Source organism: Notolabrus celidotus, chromosome 13, assembly GCF_009762535.1.
Source record: "Notolabrus celidotus isolate fNotCel1 chromosome 13, fNotCel1.pri, whole genome shotgun sequence".
NCBI lineage: Eukaryota > Metazoa > Chordata > Actinopteri > Labriformes > Labridae > Notolabrus > Notolabrus celidotus.
In genome coordinates this window covers 27,263,830-27,283,519 of record NC_048284.1, presented here as the reverse complement: position 1 = coordinate 27,283,519, position 19,690 = coordinate 27,263,830, and positions in this window count along the sequence as shown.

Genomic DNA, 19,690 nt, shown 5'->3' with positions numbered 1-19,690 from the left:
TTGTTAACCCACTTGTTTCTCCTAAAATCCACGCTTTTGCCTGATTTCAGATCCTCCCAAATACTTTGATTGAAAACAGAGGGAGGGAAAATGTTGAGCGATATGTCAACATTTCCATTTTTTGTGGGTCAGAATTTAAATGCCGCTAGAACAGATGTGAGTATGCACAGATTCTAAATGTCACTGCTGCTGTTAGATGACAAGGCTTTTTGTTGCCCAGTGGGCCAGGTGCATTGAAGTGTCATTTTTGTCTCATTCTCAACCTCCCTGTACAGCGAAGCAACAAAATGTCAGGCCTCTGGTCGCCCATGTAGAGGAGAGACCAGTGTGTGTGTGTGTGTGGGTGGGAAGCAAGTGGAAGGGAAGAGAAAAAGTGAAATAATTACACCCCCTTTCTTCCATCTTTTTCTTGAGACTAGGCTTCTCCATCTTCTTTGAATAAACACATGTTTCATATCTTAAAGAAGTACCTCAGGAAGAGATGTACATACTCTAAAAAATGTAACCTCACTGAACCTTAGACAAGGCTGCACAAGATGCCTGTTTTCTTGTCTTGAAGATCATCTAGTCTGACCTTGTCTGGACTGTCTGACTTAGTGTTTCGACACAAAACACTTCACCTTGGATCATAAAGCTCACAGCTATTTGAGGTGTCTTAAAAATTTTACCGTCTTATTTTCTCCTGCCCTTAAAGCTACACCTACGTGCCTCAGTGTTGTCACTCTAATTGGCTTGTGTTTGGCAAGCGTGCTGTGCAGTGACACACACACACACACACACACACGCACGCACGCACGCACGCACGCACGCACGCACGCACGCACGCACGCACGCACGCACGCACACACACACACACACACACACACACACACACACCTACACACACACACACACACACACACACACACACACACACAACTTGACAGTAAACAGTCTTACTCAGATCTGCCAGGCTCCCCAGACTTGGGAGCACTTGTTGGATCTTTGTGAGCATTTTGATCTAATTTACTTGGTCATAACCCCCGTCCACTCTGTCTCTCTGCCTCCTTTTTTCTGCCTGTTTCTTTGCAGCTGACTGAATCAATACCAAAGCTGCTGCCTGCAGACCTTGGTTGCACCAATAGTTGTGTGATGCTTCTTGCTGCAAGTTGTGTATTTTCTCTTCCTTCTCTCTTGCTTTCTTTCAGCTTTGCATTCTGCTCTGACAATAAAAGCTGCCACTCAGTAGCACTGGGTGGCTCTCTGCAAAGGATTCCAGGGTTATTGATTTCAGCAACATTTCCCTTTGTGTCCCGATCGATGGCCGGAGGTCCACAGTTGAATTATTGCTGCAGTGACATGTCAGGAAACAGAAAAGCAGTAGCAGCAGTAGCAGCAGTAGCAGCAGCCATGGGGATCAGAAATTGTACTGTGTATGAGTGCAAGAGAAATATTCTAGAAATCATTCATAAGAAAGTGGCAGAGTAAATGTATAAACCCACAGCATTCTCAGGCTTTTGTGCACCTACATCCTGTGCCCTGTCATCAGATTTGTATCAGACATAAACGGGGGCGGTGCAGACTTAGGCAGTGAAGGTAGAAGTGCATTCGTTGCTCCTCAGATATTGAAAAAGAGACTGTGTGTTTGCACTGCAGATCTTGTATGAGTGTACCTGCAACACTGTTTATGTTCTGGCTACAAAAAGCAAAATAACTCTCGCAAATTTTTCTTATAATCTTAAGATTTAAAAAATTGCATGCTAAAGCAGCAATGAGAAATTCCTCTTAAATAAATTGAATCCATTTAGGCTCTGGATCCAAACGTGTCCAGGGATCATCTTGCATTTGAACACAGTGATGGTTGTTTTCAGAGTATTATGGCTTGTTTTGTCTCATCAATTCCAATTTCTCACTTAAGATTTGTTGCATCAAGTTGGCATCAAACAGCTGGAACCAACTTAGGAAATACAAAAATACTCAAGCAGCTGTTATTAAACCTGAAATGACTAGTAATAAGATCAGTGCTGCATACAAATACACAGTCCTATACACTTTCAAATATGTGCAAACAAACGTAATTTACATTTTGGATTTTAAATTCACCTTTTGACTGACATTTCCTTAACTCAGACCCAGAGGTCCATATCAGCATACAAAGTATTTATTTTCATACAGCAGGATTAAGAGGATACAATTTTGCCCTACTTAAGTTTTTAATTTGATCTTAGCTTAATTGTATTACTACTTAGAGGCAGCCAAAGAAGACTTTATAGCCACGACAGATGTTATAACTTAGTCCTGCAAACCTGCTAGCAAACAATTAATAATTCATTCAGACATCTATTAAACAAAGTGCAACAGTAGCATTCTTAAGTTTAACCCTCTATAAATAAAAACATGCTGCTGCTGATGAACTTCTCTGACAAATTAAAGAGTTGTTCACTTTTCCCATTTATCTATTGTTTGGTGCTAAGTCTGTAGCAACAAGTGTTTATTTCCTAATAGTGTTTGTTAAAAACAGCTACAGGCTGATAACAGCAGGGAGAGTGAATCAAAACTGTTGAGTTGCTTGTTTGAAAAAAGAAACAATTAGCCTAAAAATTCAGAGATGCCCGACAGAGCTGAGGCCAACTGTAGAGATTGGTGATATGTCTTTATGTTGACCTCTCCAACATGTGAAACACTGGCATGACAGAAATATTAAATTAAGCTGTTTTAAAGATGCTCCAATTGTTATTTATATGTAAACAATAGTTCAATAAATGGTGGAAGCCCAAGGAAGGTATACTGTACATCAAATTTTGTATTGCTTGTTTTCTTGCAAGAACAGGATCACAATATCATAGGAAGACCAGATCAAGATAATAAGATATATACTGTATGTTAAAGTGCTACTTGCAGGTTTGAGACCTCACTGAATCAATATGTAGGAAAATTATTTTTAAAGTTGTATTTAATTAAATCCATGAATTGATAAACTACAGTAACCTCTGGAGTCATGTTTGCAAGTTTCATTTGACTTCCATGTTAAAACCAAGCAGCAACCTCTGGGCGCGAGAATTGAAGCCAATGCAGATGCGTTAAAAACTGCAGTTCCTTGAGTGTCCACTTGAGGCTTGTCCTGTAAGTGATGGAAAACCACATACACACAAATAAAAAAAAAAGCCAATCCTTACATCAGAAATACACGTTTACAGCCTGGTACAAAAAAATGAGTGTAGTGTGAATAGCTCATTTTACGATAAGCACATACTGTACGGGGGTGAATTTTTGTCATAACTCAGCAATTTCAAAGATATTAAAGTCACGAGTTTTCCATTATGGCACAGCTGACTTGATTGACAGGAATACTGTAGCTGTTGGCTAGGGGGCTCAAAGCCCGCCTCTTTACCTCACACTAGCTTGACAGAAGTTAGGTTGAGTTCAACATTTCCAATATGGCTCCCGCCGACGATAAGCTTCAAAACAGAGCTTCAGAAACAGATTGGTGATGTCACGGACACAACGTCCATTATTTATACAGTCTACGGTTGAAACAGACAACCAGATGTGATGTAGCACATGGGAGTACCACAGGTTAAGCTAGTGTTCATCAGCAATAAATAAGAATCTAAATGCCAGTTTTGTTCCTGTGCATATGATGGACCTTAAGCTTTTAACTTCTTAGCATGTTTAAAGTCAAACAGAGCAGGAACAGGACATTATCAGTAAATAACTACCACAGGAGGCGTGAAGTTTCGGAGCAATGAGACCCAGCAGAGAACAATAGTGAGTGAGCAGCGTTAGCTAACCTTATCTAACAGTGTGTTCACATCACAGGTCGTTGGTTAATAATAATAATACACCAGAGATATAGATGATTTATAGAGGAGACGAGCAGATATAACATGGATCTGTCTTGCTTTTTTTTTTATCTTACTCACTATGGGGCTCAATCTCTCCTGTATTTCTGCATCCAGTGAGTCTGTTGTATGATTTATTACATGTTGTAGGCCTATGTCTCTATGCCCCTATTCTTTAATTGATACGATCGGAAGATGAAACCCAAGAACTGTCATAATAATTAATTGCTGTGAAGATAGACATTTCATAATGTGGATCTGTGTGTTTATCACGTGTATTATTTTGTCTATGTTTTTGCAATGTTATCAGACACTCCAGATTACAGTATTGCAGTGAAATGGAGTAAATAAATGTATGCATGGATGCTTAGGGCTTCCATGATAATCTATGTATACTGTGAAAGATTTAGGCTGTGATGATGCAACACAAAAAGTATCAAAAGATTCTTCAGCCTCTTTCAGCTCTTTAGTTAGTTTTGGTCTTTGGCACCAAAAAAGGATGAAATGTTCTTCATTTGTGCAAGAGAATCTGTGCTAAGCATTTCAGAACCAGTATCAAAAGTTGAATCAGCTCTGGGAACCATCCCAGCATAAAGCAGCACACTGTGTCATTGTGAGCAGTGGTGCTGGTGTTTCCCCATCCTTCTCCACCGGCTATGACTGAGTGGCCGTTTGACACCATGTTCTTATGCAATCAGCCGAGGCATCGGAGTGTGACTATCGAGGAGGCGCGAGAGACTACTGGCTGCCAGCAACAGCAACTGAGTACTGTAATGTAAGGAGGGAAAAAGAGAAAGATAGAAAGAGAGTGGTTGACTCAAATATTTTTCAGTTAAGTATGAGAGAAATTAAAGAGATGGATGAACTCTGAAAAGTATGTAAAGGAAAGAATGAGAGAGAAAAGAAGAGCAGGGAGAAGGATTCAGAAAGCACAACTGGAGACAGAGAGGCAGACACAAAGATTCACAGTGAATATGGATGGACATTCAATCACAAAGGAGAGAAGAAATGAGAGAGAAAAAACAAATCAGAAACAGGGATGAGTGGAAAAAGGGAGGCTGCTCTCTGTAAGGATCAGTGCAGAAGAGTCTGGCACGGCCACAGAGTCTCAGAGAATCAGGACAAACACACTGCAGCACTTACTCCTATGCCATCTTCATTACCACCCTGTCCAGGTCCACGAGCACACTGCTTTTTGATTTATGCCTTAATTAGCCACCAATGATGGCAGTAAAACCCGGTCCTATACTGTATCTATGGCAAATTAATCTTCTTACCACACAGGCTATATGCACATGAAGCAAAGTAACATTAAAATAATGTGGAGATGCAAATTGAAACTGTTATACGTATCATATGAGCAACAGATTTTCATACAGAGTCAGTAAATCTGATTTATCTACTCGTTAATAAAGCATAACCATAAAAATACATCAACACGAAGAGATAGTAGTTAGTGATATTGCAGACTATGTAAATCTCCTTAAATGTTCAGTGTTGAAAAACATCCTCACATTTGGGTTTTTAATCTGCAAGCAGAGAATGCACAAGAAAAAACAGTCTTTGCATATCAGAAATATAACATGTATGCAATTACATAAGTCTGCATAGTCTGTTTTTATAGTCTGAGATGTAGAGCTGACAAAACGACGGACATCTCAGTACAGTTGTAGGAGGTGTTTTTTCTCTCTTGGCATGCAGTATTTTCAGGAACACTGATAATTCCTTCATTTAGAAACCGTCAATTTGCATCCTTTTCTGTATCCAGTAAGACTTTCAACATTTACTTGCATCGTGATGGCGTTACTTACAATGGACAAGCTTTTGGAAGAGACTCATTGCTGAAGGGGAAAGACATCCTGCCTCTCTGCTCTCGTCGACCCTCCATTTGTCAAGTTTTTATCATTAAAGTTTTTACCATTAAAAATGTCTATCAGTTGGATTCTTTGAGCACAAAAAAAACCCACTTCCTCTTTATTTCCCAGCTGTTGAATCTACACAGCCACTTACTCAGTAAAAAAATATTCATTACTAGTTTGTCTGTTCAGTGCTACCGTGGAAACATGGCGATGCAAGATGGCAGCCTATATTAAAGGGGGCTCCTATGTTGGTATAAAAGGCTTGTTCTAAGCTAACAAAAACAAAGTGATATGTCATATTCAGGTGATTATACACTCATTTTAACATATTTACGTACATTATATTCAATTTTTATTAGGGCTGTGCTGCTAAATCCAACACACACCTTTAAATCTTGCTTGTAGTTAATTTTCATGCAGTAAATGCACCACACAGTGCATTTTAAGGACACCTTAATCTTGTCAGAGCTCACACCTATGAACTATTTGTAAAAAAGTTGTTTTTCATTTGATAAGCATTAAGAACACTGTCAGCTATACTTTACAGATAAACTTGAATTAAACTTTACACAGTACTTACATTTATTTTCACTTCATTCAGCCTTCACAGATAAATTCAAACTCAGTTTCTTCTAGTACTCCACTTTGAAATACTGTTATAGTTCCCTCAGTTAACTAACTGTGTTTCAACTTGTGACTCTTTTTATCCATCCCTAAATACTAAAATAATTTGAATTGGTTAGTGCTAATCCATTACCTTTAAATAATTTAGCACTCTTTAATCTGTGGAAACCTCAGTGATGAAGAGGGAAAAAAAACAGATATAAATGATCACGACTTTGTACTCGTCTTCTGAATGTAGTTCTAAGAGATTCATCGGTCCAATAAGGCATTTCTTTTATATCATGAAAATGAATTTACCACCCAGCCCTGAAGATTTCTTTCACTGTTTGTTGTGTTGTCACTGACTATGAGCCTGGCAGCATCTTTGCTCACTCAAATGCTTCCCCCACCTTGAGGATTACAATGAAGTTGTCAGATTACAGAGGCCCTCTGATGTGAGTGGGGCTTTCATGCTAATTTTAGCCTTGAGATGTTTGGTATCAAGTACAAACTGTCTTAAACCTTTTGGTGATTCTTTTTAAAAACAAAGCAAGACCTCAGTTGAGCTTTATCCTCATATAGCAGCCATGAACCTCGCTCTGCTAACAATTTCCAATAACAGGCTAACAACCTCTCCTTTTATGCCATCATCACAGACAGCACACTGCTGAAGGGCTGTGGTGGGGCTGCTCCATTTGCAGGCTGCTGCTGATAATGATGCTGTGAATCTATATATAGATTCCTCTGAATGCTTTGAAAGTATAGAGGGGTGTATTATAGACAGACAGACCAGCGATAGAATGAAAAAGAGCTGTGTAAGAGAGAGAGAGAGAGAGAGAGAGAGAGAGAGAGAGAGAGAGAGAGAGAGAGAGAGAGAGAGAGAAACTGTGGCGACACTGAGGTAAGAAAACTTAAACAGGGAGGCAGATGGAGATGGAGAGGCTGGAGGCTCAGGATGTATGAAGGTAAAGAAACCTTGAGAGTTTAAGTCTTTCTCTCCAGGTGTTATTTTGCAGCAGTAACCACACAATCATACTGAAGACTTCAAAAAGTATGTTAAGAAATAACATTTACATTTTGTGAAGTTATTCTCAAATTAAGTGAAAACATCAGTATCATGATCTTATCTCATCTGTTAGCTAACAGGTATGCATGCTTCTTGATATTGTTGTTAGGCTAAGACATATGAACATTTTGCAATCTTTCATGTTTTAAGCAGAATTTCTGTTTTGCGGCTAACGAAATAGCATTCTTTTTAGTAATGTAAGGTAACTAGGGTTGCCAACTGTCCCGTACTAGCCGGGACATCCCGTATATTGGGCTAAATTGGTTTGTTTCATGCGGGACCTTAATTGTCCCGTATATTGACTATTAACTCCTGTAAATACAGTACACTGCACTCTACAGATCCTAGATCAGATAAAATGGCAGTGGCAGATCATGTGCCAATCACACCGCCTGTCATCCAATCACAGGCCCCCTCACACGCATCAGTTGTATACAGAGCAAATGCGCCAAGTCCTGCAAAAAAGTGTGGAGAGAATTTTCTCGCTGATGGCCATTAAATGGTCAGACTCAAGAAACAGATGCAGCACAGAGCTGATCAAAAATGAACTTCAAATATCTGTAAACTGTGACTTGTCATTAAGGACTTCTCTCTGGCTGTGCAAAAGGACAAAAGACTGCTTGAGTCAGTCAAGAGCAGCAAAAAGTATCAATGGAAAAAGTAAATTTGGTGAGTCATACTCCTCTTCTGCATTTCATTTTTCTTTTGCCTGTTTTTTTATGTAAAGAGCCAAATTGTGGATTCCTTAAGGTTTATTCATATGAGGTTACATAATGATACAGTAAGGATTAAAGGGAATATACACACTTTCTGCATTTCCAGTTGAATCACAATATGAATATACGCTGAATTCACACATCATGCTCACACCACCATGGCACCGTGCACCTGCTCCTTATTTAGTAGTGAGAAAGTTGGCAACCCTAAAGGCAGCCGGCAAATGTACAGGAAGTTCACTACTCAGTACATTCAAATTGAAACAACTGCTGTGAAGAATAAAATAGTATATCCTGTTAAAAGCAAAAATATACTAATACAATGTGCTGTTGCTGCATTAGATAAACAAATGGTGGCTAATGTTAGCTAATAGTAGCTAGTATTTCTGTGTAACTGACACTGATTGAGAAACTTTTCTGGCATTTTTTCTATCAACTACTAATCAGTTCACACAAGTGCAGTCTTACTGTAATGTTGGTCTCAACCAGCCGTGATAAAATATAACTTGACCAACTTTATATGCATTCCCAGGCTAGTTGCTAAATGTGGTTGGGGGCTATATAGTGCTAATGTAAAGTTTAGTTTATCAGAGGCGGAATGACCTCTCCCCAGCATAACGCCTCTGTTACACACATACTGTAGATTGTATATTAAAATGCATGTTGTCAGTTTGGATTTGAGTGAAGCCAAGAGATTTACAGCACCCCCTGCAGCCTGCAGTAGTAGTCATAAAACCTGCCATTATTCCAGAGGGATCATTGCAGCAGAGAAGACATAGAATGGCGAGAATAAACACAGCAAACTCTACCACAAGAGTGACTGAACATTCCAAAACCACAACTCAAGTCAACCTGTGAATCTGTTCTGCTGTGGGCTGTACCCTACTGAGGGCTCTTCAACCTTTTATCCGTAAGTTTGACGTGTGTTTCGGTCAGTCCCACGACTCATTCAGCCCATTCACATGTGTGCATGTCGTGAGTTCAAAACATGAATGTCAACACCCATGGAGAGGATCTTACGGTGGCCCTGAAGGGCAAAACACAACAACATTTCACAAAACACATATGGATTCCAAGTGCATACTGTAAGTAGCTTTGAGTTTTTGCACCATAAAAAAGTTTTCTTACATGTAACATTTATTTGTTAGGGTGTGCAGTTCATACCAGTTGGTTGTAATTCGTAGACATTTTTCCTGGCTTCAACCACTGACTTTTGCTATGTAAGTGGTAAGCTTATACCTCCACTAAAGTAAAGTTTTCAGTCCCTTGTCCCCTTTTCTCTTTCATGTTTCCCAATTTTATTCAGCAGTGTCTGATCCACAGGAATCAGAGGATCCCTTAGTGTGTTGTGACTTCAGCCTAAAACTACAAAAAAGGAGAAACTCTCTTCCGTGTATGAATCCTGCTGCTTTGAAGCAGCAACCTCCCTGTTTATGTGATCTTTATTTACCAGAGTGTGTTTGCACTGCTGATTCACAGTTTGAAGAAAGGGTGATGCCACAGATGTTAATTGCTTACATGTACATGAACATGTCCTCTAAAGCCATGGGGAAACACTGTTCACTTTACCTCAGAAGATGCTCTCCTCATTAACTTAAAAAAAAAAGCAGCATGTGAAAGACAGCGAGGATGAGAAAGCTAACTTCCTTTATTAAATAATAGATACACTCTGAAATATACATGAAAGTCTCCATTCTGCTCTCGAATTATGTAATCCAGGGCTCGGTGAATCAAACGTCTCCTATTCCAGTAAGAGTTGGAGTTACATAACACTGAAGATGGAAGTCAAAGACCTAAGGGCATCATTATTATTTCTACTTTAAACAAACGGCTTTCCCCTGCCCTAAGTAATGGCAGCTGTTAGCATATCATATAAAAATGGATAATTTAAATTCTCAGTCTATGTTCTCTGTTGTTCTCTTTCTTCCTGCACACCTCCTCATGCACACGGACTCCTCAGCAGAATAAAACAGGCACAGCTGATTGTCTGAGTTTTACTTGACAGGGAGTGACATGCAATCAGGGGTAAGGAGCACTTGATTTTGTTGTCTTCTCTGTGCTGATTTGATGCCCGCACTGATGGAGGGGTCCTGGAACATTTGCATCAAGACAAAAACATAAAAGTGCATGTTTTGATTTGTCTGATTTTGAATCATTTCAACACTTGTGTTTTGAGTTTTTTCCTGAACACAGTGCAGGAGATTGTTTGACCTACCTCCCTGTTAACAGTCTGCCCTTGGTTTGCTTGTTTTTCAACCTTTTGAGATCTGATTCCAAAGAAAGGAACAAAACAAAAGAACTCACCACAGAAAGTGAGATGATAATTGGACTCATAAACTCTAAGTAGTTATTTGAATCATTGTTCTTGGGGAGTGAATCAATAACACAAATTGTTTGACCTTTTTCTCCCGTCTAACTCAACTGCTGTTTCAACTGCAATAAAAGCACCAGGAGAAGCAGTAACAGACCACATTTCATGTGCTCAGCTGGTGGTTTCTTCTATCTTTGCTGTGATGGCGATCACCCTTCTGGTGCTAAGTGACGATGACCATTCTTTATTGCTAAAATGACAGAATGATCTCAGTGCAGGCAGTTTAAATCATGCGCCCCCCATTTGAGCCACACTTTGTCTGATTATCCACCGTGCAGCTTTGGCTGACAGGGCAAATGAATTGGAACGTTAAGTTTTTTTTATCCTGCCTCATTTTCTGCTCCGCTGTCTGACATGTCAGTGTTATCTACTATCAGAGAGGATCCCTGCAGACTTATCACCTTATTCCAAGGGCAGACACATGATTGGTAAAGTGGTGATACGCCATGCTTGGTTGGTTTGTGCTGAACCACACCCAGTTTCCATCTCCAGGGAAAAAGGAAGGACAGAGATAAAACCTTGCACACAGGCGAAACTACTGCAGATGTGTCACACTGCACTACATCTATTTCTGGTATCCAACATTTTTTTAAAGACGACTCACTGAGATAAATGTGATGTGTGTAAATTGTGGGTCTGTGTTTAGGTTGGTGGTGCGTTTATCTTCACAGGACACACCTCAGTGTGGACCATGGGCTAAGGTAATTCTGGTTAGAGGTGCTGTAAATGTAATGCTAAAAGGGTTATGTGATGATTTATGAAATTAGACAAAATAAATGTGTCAGTCTGCAAAGTTTGATACACTTTATGTGATGATAGCTATTAATCTAATTCATTTTACTGTATTCAAGCATTGCCTGTATGTTGCAAATCCATGATTTAAATATCAGGGCTAGTTCTGGATTGACTGACATTAAATCTTACAGACGTTCAAAATCCCCAGAGGATAGGTAATCTTTCAACGTCCTGTATGACCACTGTAAGTTTAATATTACAAGTATGGTGTGAATTTACTGAACAACTTCCAGTCACTGCCATGAAATTGGACAGTTATTCATGCTCATAATAAGTTGCTAAAATTCAAATTAATTCACCAATTTGTCTGTCAACAGTCACATCAGATGCACTTTGTGTTTAGGGCAAATCATTGGATGTTAGCTTGCTAATGAACAAAGATTAGCCAACACTAGCTTTAGTTTAAAAAAAAGCCTTATTCTCACTTGCATAATCTCTTTGAAAACTCAGTGAGCTCATGTGAGAACGCAATAAGAAATCTTCCAGAAAATTCACCCCCAGTGAGCGGGTGGGGAATAATGGCATTGAAATCATGCAACCGGTGTCCTGTTAAGTTCTGCTGCTGACTACGGCGTGAATCAATAGCAGAGGCTGTTAGAGTGCATTGTGAATATTTATTTTGTCAGAATTAGTTGAGCATGTATTGGTATTCTGATATGAAAATTGTATTAAAGATTTCAGAAGACGTGTTTTTACCCAGGTCAAATGATGCTCATATTGAGCATCACTTTATAATATAACACTACTCTCTCCATTTACATTGTCACAGTAACGGGAGCATGTTTTGGTATTCTATTACTTGAGGTGGGTAGGTTAATCAAAAATGCAACTCTTTAAAGTGTGGTTCTGTTAAAAAAGATCTTAAAGGTGACATATTATGCTTTTTTCATCAATATATATTGGTCTAAGAGGTCCCCAAAACATGTCTTTGAAGTTTATGCTCAAAAAAAACACTTTGAAATCAGATTTTGGCATGCCTGGAAAACCCTCTTCTTCAGCCTTGCTCAGAACGGTCTGTTTTCTCTCTGACCACGCCCCCTCAGGAAGTGGATATCCCCTCGGCTCTCCAGCACGTTGATCTAATGTTTACATGTTGGCTGAATATACACGGCTGCTCACAGATCCGCGTTACTTCAACCCTCTGAATCTGATCCAGAATCTGATCCTGACAGAGAGGCGCCTGCAGCAGGACCTTTCTGAACGATTGGTCACAGATTTAGTGTTTCTTGTTGTTTTATTTATCAGTATGTAGACGTGTGTCTTGGTACGAACATGTAGCTATGTGGCTATGCTAACTAGCGCTAGCAATTTTTCCATGAAAAATAAAAATCGTCCACTCGATCTTCAAATCTGCAGACGTGGGGAGTAAAACCGACCTTTGTGTTTATTAAGACAGCCTACAACTAGCATGCCTCCCTTCTAAGCTCCTTGTTAGCACACATGTGTGCAGGGAATGAAAAACGGAGGAGGGGTTGAGTTGTCTTTTATACAAATATGGGCTGAACAAGCTCCGAGCTCTGACTTCCGTTAAAGACCGGATGTCGTTGTGACGTATGAAAACACGGAAAGCTGAAACGGCTCATTTCACACACATTTACAGAAAGGTGGAGAAATCAGAACAGGGGCAGAATGGATTTTTTTCATTCTCGGGGGTTTGTAGACATGCCAGGGAAACATATTTAAGGTAGAGAACCATTAAAAAGTCGATTTTGCATGATATGTCACCTTTAACAAAGATGTTAGTTAATCTCTCTGTGAAAAACTAGTGGAGGTTAACATTTATGCTATTGTCACAACCTGTTGAAAGTCTGACTGTCTGCCCCTCTTCCTACTGCAATGGAAAGGATCCCCATAATCCAGTAAAAGATTCAATCCAAACACAGAATGAAAACATTGACTGGCTTATACTCACTTCTCCTCGCCAGTATTTTCTTTTTCATTCACTTGTTGATACAGTGTACGTTCAGTTATTCATAGATTTGAGGTCAAAAATCATGATCAAAATATACTCAGTTGCTTTATCTGCCTACTTTTAAAAAAACAAAACTTTATTGCAGTCATTGACAATATCACAGCAGTGAAGTTGTGTAAGAATGTGCCAGGGGTTTAGAGGGAAACACAAACGAAGAGAATAAGAAAAGAGTAAATTAAAACATATAGCAGAGTCAAATCAAAGGATCAGTGGTTCTTATCTTGGATAACTTTGTAAAACATTAAACCGTGACCACTGCAGGGTCTATATGACCTTGTGTCTTGACTCCCTCATGTCACGTGAGACACGTGTGAACAGTCAACTTAAGAAAATTTCAGGGTAGAATTTCCTTTAAATATGCAGGGGGGCATGTCTGGAACCAGCTTTACAGACAGAACCATGGGCATAGACATATGGATGTTAACTCTCCTTTCCTTTGAGCACCAGAGCCAACTTTTGACTTACTCAATGGAGACCTGGTATCCCACAATGCCTGTCATTAGCCTAAAATAATTGGGGCTTAAGCTGTGGGGTAGAAGTCGAACTTGAACCTTAAGTTTTTATTCTGGTAATTTTGGTTGATACACTTTGCTCTGAGGTTGGATGTTAAAATAATAACGAATTTTGTTTTACTAGTGAGGCAAATGCCTGCATTTTATTTTGTTGGATGTTGTCTTTTCAATGCAGTAGAGGAAAAGTCTTTTTTATACTTTCATTCAAAGACCATCAATGTTACTTCCCACTGTCCAACTGGCACCCACCAGTCACAATCACATCCTTTTAAGTCTACGAAGAGAGGTCATTCTATTTCTGACCTACACTCACTTTCCCCACCCACAGGACTCTGTGTGATTGCCCAATTCAGTCAGTTTGAAAAAAGCACTCAGTGTCACTCGGCGACACAAAAAACCCCCCCAAAAAACTGTACTTTTGTTTTGAAGGCAGGGTTCAAAGTTGAGGATCAAAGTTGATGTCACAAACTGGCTCATCTTTTTTAGAGCTTTTCCAGGCCATTGTTTGTGAGCCATGACATAAAAAATTCTTACACAGAGTATTTCATTAAATAAATAACAAATTACCCCTAACTTCTTCCTCTCTCAAACCCAAACACAAGCAGCAAAATCTTCCTGTCCTCCCCGAATCCTGTGAAAGCATTCAGACGTACAGTGCTGCTGTCTCCTCTTCATGTTTCCTTACATGATACTACAGAGGCTGAGACAATGTTTCACAGGGAAATGTCTCCATGTGGAAATGTCTCTGTGTATGTTTTCAAGGTTATATCTGAAAGACTATCTGTGCAGGGAAGAAAAGCTCCAAGGCATGAATACTGATGAGTCTGAGGTCAAGAGAGAATCAGGACCTTCCTGGAAATAAAACTCATTTGTTGCAGTTAAGATCAAATTCTTAAGTTTTGACTTCCATTCATATGTTATTCTTAAATCGGAATCAGTAGTGAAGAGCTGTCCTCAAGAAAGCTTCTGATACATTTCTTCCTATTACCTTCTCTACAATAAGGACACCACCAAACTCAAACGCTTATTGTGTATAGGCAACAATATCATAAGCTGTTTTCAAACGCACTCTGAATTTTTTTCAGGAGCTCTGTATGGTTGTCGGGAGGTGTTTATTTAAAATGCAGAGACTGTTTATTGTTGCTCTCTGTAATGATGCATCCAACTCTTTCCACTGTTGCGCACGGTCACATAAACACAAGCACTCATGTAACCATGCTCAACTACACCTTATTGCAGCTGGCTGGTTCAAGAAACTCTGCGTTGTGTTTTTAAAGGATGAAGGGAGGCTTGTTTGAAACTCCAGAAGACCACTTTATAGCTGAACAGGACAAGAACATATGCTGGTCACACAGTGGCTCTGTGGGACAATATGCAACACAAGAACCCGTGACACTCACATAACTAAAAGCTAAATTGATCATAATCTTCAGACATTACCACCAACCCCATCGATCACATATAGATGGTTCTGTTACACAGACACTACAGGGTGTGGCCGTGTGGCCGAGCCGAGTGAAGATTCCTACTGTCACTTATGAACAGCTCCAACATGCGCCAAGTCTCATAGATGCACGCTTATCCGTCTCCTGTCACCCGAAACACATGTACGCTGCTTATCTTCCTCTCTCTGATGTTGACTGGTCAGCCATTAACTTCCAGTTGAAAGTTTTTTGTTCTCTAAGTAAATTGAGAATAATATAAAAAATGCCGTCTACCAGCGCTATCAGAAATGTACATTTTTGTCACATTGTATGCAGGAATCATAAACAGTGCCATAACTCCTTTCAACAGATTGATTTTATATGTGTGACGTGTGTAACAGGTTGTTCCTAGCACTACCTTTGCTAATGAGAATTAATATCTATTGTCATGGGGTTTTACCAATCAGAATCAAGCATTTTAACATGGTCAGGTAAAAAGTAAAAATATTGGGTAATGGAAAAAATATATATTACCACCCGTTGTTTTGTCTTAAAGCTTTGAAATAAACATAATAAAAACCTGATCAATCGACTCAGATGTTATTTAAGGTTTCCGTTGAATAAGTAAACAGTGCACTCTTATGTGTGCATATATAAATAATGAACCAATTCTACAACAGTTACTGTGACAAACTGTTTCTATAAGCTTGCTTGGAGCCAGCTGTACTTACATGAACTCTCACGCTGCATATTCATTGGAAGCATTTATTGCAAGCCTTCATTCTGACCGGTTAAAGATTTTGACAGCTGTGGTTAAAACAGTCCTTCAGCTAAGCCTGACATGCATCCACTCTCCTTGGTTTTATGATAGAAACAGATGCAGAAAAGTCTGCTGCAGTCCAGACTGCAGTTCAACATGGACTGATTATTGTTCTGGGCCTTCCAAGCATGAATAACTGCTGGCTATCAAATGTCAACATTCATCTCCATCTGCCCATAAAACCTTGTGTTTGTTGGAGTTATGTCTTCACTGTCACAGCACTTCAGCTTTCCTAAAATAATATTAAACCTGCATATCTTTGAGTTTGATACTGACCGTGGTTAAACATGTTCCTTGTTTTGTCAAACAAAGTGTATTAGGCTAATATCATTCCAGCTCAGCTCTGAATATGCTTTGTGTCCCAATTCCCAGTCCCCAACCCTCTCCATCAGACACACTCCCTGGGCTTAGATCAATGTGTCTTCTATTTTTAGAATAATCAATACCATTATAAGGACAAAGACGACAGCCTCTGCTGCACCACCTGACTGCCAGGCGTCTGCAGCTACCTGCCTCCACCTCCCCCCTCCTCCTCCTCCTCCAGCAGGGAAAGCCTGAGAAGGAGAATCCCTTTGTATAAACTGCAGAGCTGTAACTCGCTCGACCAGGTGGGATGACAAACTGACTGCAAAGGTGAGAATGAGGAGAGATGGGGGAGAGAGGGAGAGTGCTTTTTCTCTTTCATCTCTTGCTCCTTTACTCTGTGTGTGTATGTGTGTTACAGCATCCCTCTCCCTCCCTCCCTCCCTCTCTCTATCTCTCTTTGTTTCTCACTTCTCTTCCTGTCTCACTCTCTTGCTGTCTTTCTCTCCCTCTCTGATTAGTATGCAGAGCCAGGCTCACTCTGTTCTGCAGTGTGGGTTTGTGAACGTTGCCGCTTGTCAGGGAGGGAAGGGAATCGCACTGCAGTGGCGGGTGGGTGAGCACACATACACACTCACACACTCACACACAGACACATGAACATAAAACCCCTCCTGTGCTGCACCAGGAAACCCTTTTTGGACTCACTCTATCACACTTTAGTTGTCATTCAAAGAAAGATGTGCACCTCTCTCTGCCCACACAAACACAGACTGTTGTATGAATTGATTACTGTATTTCAATGTTGAATGTTCTTTTATAGTATACAGTCTTTTATGCAGAATTTCACAAGACAGAAAATCATTTTACATTTGAGTCATGCATTAGCATTCAATGCAGAGGTAAAAAACAATGTACAGTATAATGAGCAGGTTGGTAGAGCAGATTGGAATCATGACAGGGCAAGCAGTACCTGACATGAACCAATCAGAATCAAGTATTTAACACGGCCAGACAACAGATATTGTTATAGGGTATAAAGTGATCCTGATAAACCTTTAGTACACTGCAATTCTGCTACAGTGCCATAATGAAGCTGTTGCTAGTCTGTCTTGTATCCCGGTTGTTGGTCTCCCAAATAATATGCCATAAGACATCATGTCTGTTTCACTTCAATCAGTCTTTATTTATATAGCGCCAAATTACAACAAACGTTATATCAAGGTACTTTTACAAACAGAGCAGATCTAGACCATACTTGATGTTATATTGATAATGAAGGCCCAACATCAAGACAGGATAAGATCCAGTCAGTCCCCTCTTACTGACAGTATCTCATCTTAATCCACCATGAGCCGAGCACTTTGCAGAATTTAGCAAGTTACTACGGCAAACTTCCTTTAAACCTCGAGCAGAACCTGACTCATGTTAGACAGACATCTGAGAGATGATACCGAGTTGGGTTGGAGAGAGAGAGAGAGAGAGAGAGAGAGAGAGAGAGAGAGAGAGAGAGAGAGAGAGAGAGAGAGAGAGAGAGAGAGAGAGAGAGAGAGAGAGAGAGAGATAACAGTGATGATCGTGATGATAGTGATGAGACTGATAGTTGTAGTTGTAGCAGCAGCTGGAATCTGGCACGTGTATGGTGTAAAGGTATATGGTTAGTAACTTTAATGGGACAGGGAGAGTTAAATTAAGTGAAACCCTTTGATGGGTTGTGACAGATTTATCAGCAAAAGCCAATAAATAATAAACTGTTTAACAGTGTTGCCTGCAGGTTAACCAGAGGTACCTAAGTTACCCAGCTTCTTACTATTCACAATATCTTACTATTTCAAAATGACTTATAAGCTCCTCACAGTGTCTAAAAGCTGAGTCATCACTGGATGAAGGCTGTTGTGTTTCTTCAACATAACTGCTTACCCTGCAAAAAGCCTTCCTAAAATGCACAACTTAGACGACAACAAATGCAAAGATTCTGCATAGATAGGCAAAAATCTGTTAATAGGCCAATAAAGAAGAGATACTGAACGCTAAATACTCTAGGTGCTTGTGTAATAAAGGTAGTTTGCCTTCTTTCATCTACCACCTGCACTCATCTCTACAGAGAAACAGAATTAGAGCAGTACAACAATGCTCCAACAATAGAGTGAATATTACAGCCCAGAAGAATTCATTGGAGTGGAATCAAACTGACATCAGAGACAAAGCAGCTCAGAATCAATTGAATAGGAAGGGGTTTTCCTTATTAGCAGCCTCCCAGGTTTCCGGGCTCAGGTTTGCCCATTTCATGGCGGATGATTGGGGCTGCCTCATCTGTGCCGTAATGCCTCGCTCCTCAGCAGCAGCAGCAGCAGCAGCAGCAGCAGCAGCAGGGAGGTGGGAGTCACAGCAGATCAACAACCTGCTCTCCACTGCTCAGGAGAGGCGACTTCAATGGATTTTCTCTCTTGGCGCTGGTTGAACCCAATTACACTTGAAGCAATAAATCCTTAGCAATGCAATTTCCCCTCCAGACATGATCTGCTGGGCTTCCCCCCTCGCTCTCTGCCTCGCTCTTTTCTGTGCAATACACACTCAGTCAGTCTTGCTCCTCGTCTGTCTCTCCCTCATTCACTCTGCTTATTTATGTGTCTTCAATCACTCCCCTCTTTGTCTTCGTCTGTGCTCAGTTTATTTATCTTTAACCTTTTTCACTCTCCTGTCTCCCGTTTGTCTGCTCCAGCCTTATTTTGCTCAAATGTGTCTTACTCTTGATCCATTTCTCTAATGCTCCCCTGCTCTTTTATTACACCACCCTGCATTCGACCTTCATCTCTTCCACTTATATGTCTTTCCTATATGTCATCACCCCCAGACCTTTCCCCCATCATCTCATCATAGGCCTTCTTGATCTCTTCTGTGTACTCCATTATTTCTGTCCCTCTGCTATACCCTATCATTTACATACACACATCTCTCGTCATGCACCCGGTCAATGTTGCTGTTTAGCTCTCCCTCTGCTTTATGCTAATGTGTCCCCAGTTGGTTAGAATATCAGAGAGAACATGAAGTAACATTTTGACCTGCTGTGATGATGGAGTGTTCACACAGAGAAGTCCATCAAACATGAAGGACATGTCAGGTTCCTGTGGTTGATACAAGGACAGATGTTAATGAAACAAACTCACCTGTCTCCAGCTGTGTTTTAAAGACTGATGATCTCATGATGTTTATCTCATGGGATTCTCATAACTCTGCATTAAGGTTGCTGTATTATAAATAATACCATTATCACAAACAGTGGGAGAAGAGGTAGTGGGAGTATTAAGGATAGCATTAATACTGGAATTAGCATAAATTAGCCTTATTTTCACACTGTTACATTTCAATGTATAATCAGTGACTCACATGCTACTAATGTGAAATGAACTGCTTGTATTTGTTAAGAC